The sequence below is a fragment of the Alosa alosa genome, chromosome 12 (assembly GCF_017589495.1).
Source record: "Alosa alosa isolate M-15738 ecotype Scorff River chromosome 12, AALO_Geno_1.1, whole genome shotgun sequence".
Lineage (NCBI taxonomy): Eukaryota > Metazoa > Chordata > Actinopteri > Clupeiformes > Clupeidae > Alosa > Alosa alosa.
The window spans coordinates 11,363,084-11,373,083 of NC_063200.1; the positions used below are offsets into that span (position 1 = coordinate 11,363,084).

General features: G+C 42.6%; 1 protein-coding gene across 4 annotated transcripts in view; it reads left to right on the forward strand.

Annotated features, from left to right (window-relative positions):
- Window positions 1–10,000, forward strand: part of LOC125304374 (cAMP-specific 3',5'-cyclic phosphodiesterase 4D-like) — a 69,495-nt gene that overhangs the window by 27,153 nt on the left and 32,342 nt on the right. The gene's annotated exons all lie outside the window — the stretch shown is intronic.

The following is a 10,000-nucleotide window of genomic DNA, read 5'->3' on the forward strand; positions in this document are numbered from 1 at the left end:
TGTCAGTGAGAAAGGAGAGAGGACAAGAGAGAAAGAGTGATGTCAGTGAGAAAGGAGAGAGGACAAGAGAGAAAGAGTGATGTCAGTGAGAAAAGAGAAAATAGAGAGGACGAGAGAAAGAGTGATGTCAGTGAGAAAAGAGAGAGGACAAGAGAGAAAGAGTGATCTCAGATGTGATTTTGGGGTCATTTCTGTAAGATCCAAAATGAATCATGAGATTTCAGACAGGATTCCAGCAGGACCCAACACAAATCAGATGTGATTCTAGGTGTTATTTCTTTAAGATCCAAACCGAGTTTCCTATTTCGGACTTCAGAAAACAGCCTGCCAGTGGTTGATCTTCAGGCTGAAGAAGTGTGGGTGAATGCCTCAGCCTACTGTTTTTGTTACAAGTCCTAATACCAGGGACATTCGCAAGTAGAAAACTAAGATACTTAAAGTGTAATTCCAGCGAAAATTAACCCAAGGATGTTTTTCTGATCAAATTTCTGATGTTTTTCACATCAAATAAGCCGTGGAGACTGTAATTTTCATTGATTAACCACTACAGAATTAAACGCACATAAAATAAAGCACCAACAACCTAGTTAGCGAACCCGGAGTTTATTACAGATGACTGTTAAGAGAGGAGAAATTATCACCGATTTTATTAACGATTTACGGTTGGTGTTTCGTTTTTTTGTGTAGAGACCCTACTGACGAGGTTTGGTGATGTTTTGAACAATATTACTGGTTATGCTATTTGGGAAGCGTTTAGCTTACTGCCTATAGCTACTCCACTGTTTGCGATTTGGGGCTATAGCAAATACAGTACCAGGCCAAGCTCTGTAGTGGTTGATCAACGAAAATTACTATCTCCACGGCTTATTTGATGTGTTTTAATGCAGAAAAACACCCTTGGGTCAATTTTCGCTGGAATTACACTTTAACTAAGATGTGAGGGTCTGATCATGTTCTATTAAACTAAGATATGAGGGTCTGATCATGTTCTACTAAACTAAGATGTGAGGGTTTGATTATGTTCTACTAGACGTGAGGGTTTGATCATGTTCTACTAAACAAAGATGTGAGGGTCTGATCATGTTCTACTAAACTAAGATGTGAGGGTGTGGTCATGTTCTACAAGACTTTGGTATCTAGTGCCTTTTTTACGCAGCAGTGTCCTGGTTGTGTTAGGCCTGTGTTGTACTTGCAAACTAAGCTAAGCTAACACTACTCTTCACTATCTGTAGTGTCTCAGTTGTATTACAGTATTTACAAGCAAAATGTCCCTATACTAGTTCAACCCTGATTGGGCCCTGCCTTCAGTCCAAGGTCGAACTGAGGTCGTCTGGGCACAGAGTAAACCCCTGGCTTTACCCCACAGTGGGAAAGTGCTTTGTGGATGTGGGACTGCCAGTGCTGTTTGAGACACACACACACACACACAGTGGGAAAGTACTTTGTGGTTGTGGGACTGCCAGTATTGTTTGAGGCAGTTTGGTAGTGATGAGGGCTTTATGACAGACCTTCCACCACCCACAGATGCAACTTTCACTTTGAATTTTACAAAGCCATCACATCAGTTATGCACACAGACACACACACACACACAAACACATGCATGCAGACACACACATATTACACACACACACCCATGCACAACCCACAAATGAAATCCGTCACATCAGATCCATAGTTCTGACACACACACACAGCCCCACGGGTGCAACACACACACACACAGCCCCATGGGTGCATCTTTCAGAGAGGCATCATATCCTATCCACAGTTAAGCTATGCAGACACAGGAATCATTTACATCCACACACACACACACACGCACACACAGTATCCATGGGGACATTGTTCTGAAGCACATTGTTCTGACCCCCCCACACACACACACACACACACACACACTGGCATGCATATAAACATGTAAACATACACACTTACTGTACAAACCCACAGTACAGTAAGTGTTCCTTGGAAATATATGTTTTTATAAGTAGTGTTCTTTATGTGACGTCTTTATTATGACAAAAGAAAATGAAGAAAAGCTGACTGAGCTAGGCTTGGTGGCCTAGCTAGCTAACGACCCTCTTGGCCCTCATCCTGACTCGTCTGTTGCTACGGCGACCGTGGATGTTTCTTCACCTCTAGCCCCTCAGGCACCGTGCTGCCTTTTGTCGTTTTTCTGTTTGAGAAAGCTTCTTATTTTCATAGCCTTGACGTCTTGCTTTAGCTAGCTAACAATGAACAATGACCACTGCAAAATTGAAACTGTCCTAAATTTGTTTCTGACCGTTTGAATAAACAGAACTTCACTGACGCATCGTGGCAGTGACCAAACAAGGTTGTGTGTGGAGAAGGTGACTAATGTGCAGAAAAAGGAAACAATCTGCTACATTTAAACGGATATAAAATTATACAATATAAACAAGTTTTTATAAGTGACACTGATAAATTCAGAATTTGCTCAAAGTATGTTGTGGTACCCCTGGACTAGAGTCACTAGAGTCAACGGCCACTTTGAGAGACCCTGCCCTAAGTAATCGCTTAGGATTAACCTTCATTAATAAATGGAGCTTGTCAACAGCAGCTGTGGAAGAAGCCTAGTTAGGACCCAGTGATGCTAACCATAACCCGTATCTACCCCTGCAAGGGGCAATAGTGACGCTAACCTAGTGATGCTAACCTTAACCCATATTTACCACTGCAAGGGGCAATAGTGACACTAACCTAGTGATGCTAACCTTAACCCATATCTACCTGGCAAGGGGCAATAGTGATGCTAACCTTAACCCATATCTACCACTGCAAGGGGCAATAGTGACGCTAACCATAACCCATATCTACCCCTGCAAGGGGCAATAATGACGCTAACCATAGCCCATATCTACCCCTGCAAGTGGCAATAGTGACACTAACCTAGTGATGCTAACCATAACCCATATTTACCCCTGCAAGGGGCAATAGTGACACTAACCTAGTGATGCTAACCATAACCCATATCTACCCCTTGCAAGGGGCAATAGTGACACTAACCTAGTGATGCTAACCTTAACCCATATTTACCCCTGCAAGGCGCAATTGTGACACTAACCTTAACCCATATCTAGGGGACGGAAAGGGGATGGAAGGTAATTCCTACTGTATCTCTACCCCAAATCTACCCCTGCCAGGGGCAGTATTAAAATATATACACAATTTAAACCTACCCCTGTCAGGGGCAGTGGTTATGCCAACCGTAGCCCAAATCTATCCCTGCCAGGGGACGATAGGTATCTCTTTCCCTAACCCAAATCTACCCCTGCCAGGGGCAGTAATAAAATTACCACAAGTCAAAGCTACCTCTGTCAGGGGCAGTAGTTACAGTAGGGATGTGTGAACAGCATATTGTTGTCTTGCTTTGTGATGTGATTTTACAGTGCCTGACGAAGATCTTTAAGGGTCGAAACGTTGCCAAATAAAGTGTGATTTTACAGTGCCTGACGAAAATCTTTAAGATCGAAACATTGCAGAATAAAGTTTATGGGAGCATCTGACAGTGTGCAGATCTTTCTTTTGATTTTTATCTTCAGTTAATTTTTAATTGAGCGCCTGAAAATTATTTTTTGGATGTTTGTATCCTACACTTTGCTTCTGTTCTACAGTAGTTATGCCAGCTGCAACCCAATCCTACCCCTGCAACAAGCCGTAGGGTACTAACCAGAGACAGTGACCCAATCCTACCTTGCATGACCATAAACATCTTACTGTGTAACGGTGACCCAATCCTACCGTGCATGAGTTTAAACATCTTACTCTCTAACGGTGGCTCAATCCTACTGTGCATGAGCTGATACATCTGGGTGCATCTCAACTCTCTAACGGATGCATCCTCTTCTCCTTGTTATCTTCTTGGAGCCAAAGGAGAAGAGAGGAGCTGTTTAAAGAGGTGTTCAGTATTCAAAATGCATGGCGTGTGCTCTTTGTACTAAACTCTCCACTCAGCCACACACACTCACACACACACACACACACACACACACACACACACACACACACACACACACACACACACACACACACACACACACACACAGACACACACATAAATACGCTGGGGCACTGCCACACAAATGCACACTCACACACAGTACTTTGCCACACATACCATCTCTCTCTCTCCCCCTCTTTCTCTATCTATTTCTCTCTCTCCCTCTTTCTCTCCTTCCCTCTTTATCTCTCTCCCTCCCTCTTTCTCTCTCTCTGGCATGCTGAGTTACTGGCAGCTCTCAATGGCTTTTATTGATTTTCATAAATGACCAGAAATTGTCATTGATCTGTGCGGTTGAGAAAAGGGTTTTGTGGTGAAGATTCATTCAAAAAGCACCCACTGATTTCACCTCCCTTTTAGCGAGACTGCACCTCTCTCTCTCTCTCTCTCTCTCTCGATCTCTCTCTCTCCCCCTCTCATACACACACACACACACACAGAAATGCTGTGCAGACAACTCCCCTGCGGCTGAAATGCAATGCCTCCTCAGGAAACAATAGCAGGGCACAGCAATGATGGTATCAGTGTATTCTGTGTTAAATGAGTGTGCAAGATGTGTTACACGTGTGTGTGTGTGTGTGTGTGTGTGTGTGTGTGTGTGTGTGTCTGTGTTAGGAAGTATGTGGTGTACAGTAGTGTCTCAAAATAGTTTAGATGTGAATATCAGGATGCAGTTTAGATGTGATTATAACAGAATATCAGGACACAGTTTAGATGTGATTATGGCAGAATATCAAGACGCAGTTTAGATGTGAATATCAGGACGCAGTTTAGATGTGATTATGGCAGAATATCAGGACGCAGTTTAGATGTGATTATGACAGAATATCAGGACACAGTTTAGTGAAATAGTCTGTGTTTGATATGTCTAGGGTAAAAGGTAAAGTAATGTCACAACACACATGCTTACGCTGTAATATAAAATATCATAGAATAAAATGACCCCGAACAGTCAAGTGCCTCTATCTTATAATGTGAATGGATCATTCAGATCTGGACAAACATGTTAGAGGACTAAGGAAGAAGAATATGGTCGCCTTATCTGAAAAATCTGAACCAGTAGTTTTGTAGTTTTGTGTGAGTGGACATCCACACACCAGATGGATGCGATTACAATACTCTTGCCTCCCGATAAATTCCATTAAAGAGTCTACCATGCCCTCTAGACCAGTGTTTCCCAAACTTTTTTCTGGGGACCCACTTTTTAAAAATGACAGACTATCGCGACCCAACTCGTGACTGTGGTAGTTAACAAACTAGATCCTAACGGAAAGCTGTTAGCTTTCCTAAGCTATATAAGGTATAAGATAAGTATTATACAACATATATTGTCACTAAGCTATGCTGGCGACCCAAATAAAATCTCCTACGACCAGAGGTGGAAAAAGTACGAAAATATTGTACTCAAGTAAAAGTACCAATACCTTGATGAAATATTACTCAAGTACAAGTTAAAATACCGATCTGAAAATGTACTCAAGTAAAAGTAAAAAGTAGTTAATTTAAAATGTACTTTAAGTAAAAGTTACTTAGTTACTTTTTGGGGGCTACCATAACAACCAGTTTTACCAAAGACTTTCTAATGAGGAGATACAGCACTCAAAAAAAAAAAATCCTCCATAGTAATGCATGGGGTTAGTTTGTAACGCCAATATGGCAGTTGTCTACACATCATATGTCTACACATATCACAACCCCGCGGCAAAACGTCGACATGTGAATACATTGAGCGAATCATGTGGTGTGTTGTAAAATACATTGAGCCAATCATGTGGTGTGCTGTGAAGACATCGTGCCAATCATCTGTTGTGATCTCGCTGCTGGAGCAAGATTGGTGTCGTGAAGCCTTACGCACACGCATTTCTGCTGAAATAGATGCACGATAAGTGCTCAAAAAGTGTTGCAATATGGCCGCCAAGTGGAGGTACTTGCCTGAAAAAGGACGTTGAGAAATGGAGATCTATGTGAAAAATCACCGGAGTTCTCCTTTAAGTTTGAGCAGTAGTTGATTTTCAAAGTTAGTTGCACTCATCCTTGGGTCGCTTTGCAGTGAACAGTAATCCAGCACAACTGAAAAGCCCCTCACAGGCAGCTGAGGCAGGCAGGCCAATATTGAGTTGCAGAGAGGTTTTTATATTTGGAAACGAGCAGAAGGTTCAACAGATTAAAGGGCGTCGTACTGGGGGGGGAAGTTGGAAGTATAGGGCCCCAATGGAGGAGAGGGCCCGTGAAAAGTGGAACACAGGGGGCACAACATTTTCACCAGGCATTAGTAATAACTCAGGTAATCCACACATAAAAAAATCCAAACAACTCCATAAGTAGAGTCATGTAATGAAGTGGAATAACACAGGGGAGAAGTATTAAACACGCTAAGAAAAAGCACTAAGGCAAGGAAAGGGAAGGAACGAGCTGGAATCTGTATAGAGAGTAGTTTTCCTTTCTATCTGTGCAAATTAATATAAGCTTGGTTAGTAGCCTACATATTGATGGGCTATAAAAAGGTTTTTCATTACCAAGGTGTCACACAAGAAACATTTCATGATGGATAAAAGCAAAAAGCTCTCCCAAGACCTTTGCAACCTTATTGATCAATGCAACTGGTTACAGATGCATTTCAAAACATCAGAATCTTCCAGTAAGCAGCATGGGAGCCATTATCTGCAAGTGGAAGAAACATCACTGCATCATCAACCGGCCATGCACAGGATCTCCTCATAATATTTCTGACCAGGGAGTCAGAAGGATAGTCAATTCCAAGAGCCAAGGACCACTCGGAGAAAGCTCCAGAAAGACTTGAAGGCAGCCAATTCAATTAAATAGTTCTGGAAGTAACTAAAGATCAGGATTCACAAGAGGGACCCCTGGAATCTGTTTAGAACAATGGGCCAAAATCAGACCTGAGACTGCGACCAATAAGTTTTGTCATACAGGAAGTGTCTTGAAGCTGTCTTTACAAACAAAGGCTTTTCCACAGAGTAATGGAGAAATGTCAGTAGGCACGTTCAATACTTTTTTCCTGTGTCATTCCACTTTAATACACAAAACTCTTATGTTTGGATTTTTTATATGTGTGTTAATATAATGTCTGGTGAAAATTTCGAATAGACTCACTGGAAGTTTAGGCTAATTACTGGGGGGGAAAAATAAGCGTTCAATACTTATTTCCACCATATATTAATTTTACCTGAATATTTTAACTTCCAAATTAAATGTCAAAATGAATGTCAGACGAAATTTAAAGTTTGACTGACTGGATTTTGTATACAAAACATAGTGAAAACTGTGTAAGGTCACTCTCACTCTCCCTTGCTAAAGAGCTAAATGGTTTAGTCCGCCTGCACGATTCATAAGGTAGTCTATCTTTTGTTTATTTAGTTGAGCATCGCTAGTAGTGGACCGCTAATTGTTTTGTTGTTGGTGCAATGTCTTTTCCAAGAAAGCCAAGTCAGGTTACTAAAAACAAAGGCCAAAACGGGGAAAAAGAGAGACATCAAAATGAGGGGAAACAATTGCTAATAAACTTCTTTCCATAGAAAGGTGAGCACAAACGTCAAAACACGAAATTCCATGGTGTTTGCTTAAATATCTCCGCAATCATTAGTGCTAAAACGAACTGAGACAACCGATTGGAATAGCGGAAAATACACTTTCATAAGTTAGGCTAATCTGATGCATTTTGTGATCCAGTCTCCATCACTTTCAGAAAGACTGCATGGCCAGCTTGATTCATGTCCTGTTGTAGGCTACATGTATGCTGATCATTATCACTAGGCTAGTGGTTTAGGGCGATTTTTTCTCTCCCTTTCCGATTTTTTTTCTCTCCCTTCCGCTTTAGTTAGTCTTTTTTTTACTCAAGTAACGGATTTTTGATGTAGCTAAGTGCAATACTTCACTCAAAATGTAATCAAGTAAAATTTAAAATACCGATTTTATAAACTACTTCAAAAATACAAAATACACAGAAAAACTACTCAATACAGTAACGTGAGTAAATGTATTTCTTTACTTTCCACCTCCCACCAGTGGGTCGCGACCCAGTCTTTGGGAACCAATGCACTAGAGGCCATGGGAAGTACTACAGGTCATTTATTTCTTAGGGCTGTGTGCTGTGAGTGTGGCTACTATTACACGCTGGACCTTAATTGGTTTCTAAAATGGTTAGATCTTTTTGGTTCAGAAGTCTTTTTCTTCTTTTTAGTTGTGGTGAATGTACTGCCCCCCTGTTGGTGGGAGAACTCTGGTGACCTGCCAGTGGTGAGTGCCAGTCCTGCATGCCTCTCCTTCCAGTCGGTCAGCCCATCTGGATGTGTGGGGCCATCAGACAGAGCAGTGATCTGGATGTGTGGGATGGATGCTAGTTATCCCTTTAGCTAATCCTGTTGAGTCCAACGGGATTAATCACAGGGAGCACTGAATCACACCTCTCTTCCTTTCTGTGTGTCTGTGTCTGTGTCTGTGTCTGTGCCTGTGTGTGTGTGTGTGTGTGTGTGTGTGTGTGTGCATGTGTGTCTTTGTCTCTTTGTCTGTGTGTGTGTGTCTGTGTGTGTGTGTGTTTGTCTCTGTCTCTGTGTGTGTGTGTGGTGTGTGTGTTGTGTTGTGTTGTGTGAGATGGTTTGGGTGTTGCTGGTGTTATGGTCACATGCAGTGTACCTGTTGTATGGTGAGCTAAGGTCTGGAGTATAAGATGCCCAATCAGGACACACAGAGTTATGTTTCAAACAAGCGCACATGGGGAGATATCTTCTAGCCATTAGTAATCCTCTTATTGTCATAGTCCGAAGGAAGCTGCTTAGCTGTGAAAAATGTGTTGGTGGACTGGCACATGGTGCCACTGCAGACACATGGCGTTTAAAACAGCCTGTGAGGTAGGACGTGGTAGGACGGGGAGCTGAGAGATACACTGGGACTTCAGATGGGAACAGGAACATTATGTGTGTGTGTGTGTGTGTGTTTAACTGAGGGGGAAGGAAGGTGTCCAGGTGTGTGTGTGTGTGTGTGTGTGTGTGTGTGTGTGTGTGTGTGTGTTTTCTGTGTGTGTGAGTGTGTGTGTGTTTGTTTGAGTTGAGGGGGAAGAGTGTGTGTGTGTGTGTGTGTAAGTGAGCGTGTTTGTGTTTATTTGTGTGTGTGTGTGTGTGTGTGTGTGTGTGTGTGTGTGTGTGTGTGTGTGTGTGTGTGTGTGCGTGCAGGGGAGGGTGTTTTAGGTCCTGACCGTAAAAGACCTGATTAAGGTCTGAGTGTGTGGTGTCCTTAAACAACTCTCTCTCTCTCTCTCTCACACACACACACACACACACACACACACACACACACACACACACACACACACACACACACACACACATACACTCCTTTCCCCTCAGCTAGAACTAAACACACAAACAGACACAAACTACGCACTACACACCACGTGTGTGTATGTGTGTGGCCAGGAATGTCATTTTGTGTTGTGTGAGATGGTTTGGTGTTGCTGGTGATATGTATCACATGCAGTGTGTGTGTGTGTGTGTGGTTGTGCTGTGTTGTGTTCGTGAGCTGAGGTCTGGAGTATGGGTGCCCAATCAGGACACACTGAGTTATGTTTCAAACAAGCGCGCGTGGGGAGATATCTTCTAGCCATTTGCTTGTCAGTATCATGCATTTAGCTTCAGAATGAAAGCTGCTGTTGGTGACCCTTCCCCAGGCTGAGCCGTGTGAGGTTTATCCATCATGACATTTAACCCTGTGTGAGGACTGAGCAAAGCCTGCCCCTTAGGGTCAACCAAAAGGTCAAGTGTCCAAGGGTGACAGACTCACTAACACATTGCCATGGCCAGGGCATGCCTTTACAGCGATCAGAATAAAAGAAAATAAGTTGGGGGGGTAATTACAATAGTGCAGTGATGGTGATGGGGGGGGATTACAGTAGTGCAGTGATGGTGGGGGTAATTACAGTAGTGCAGTGATGGTGAATTAAAACTGACATGGTCCACAGGT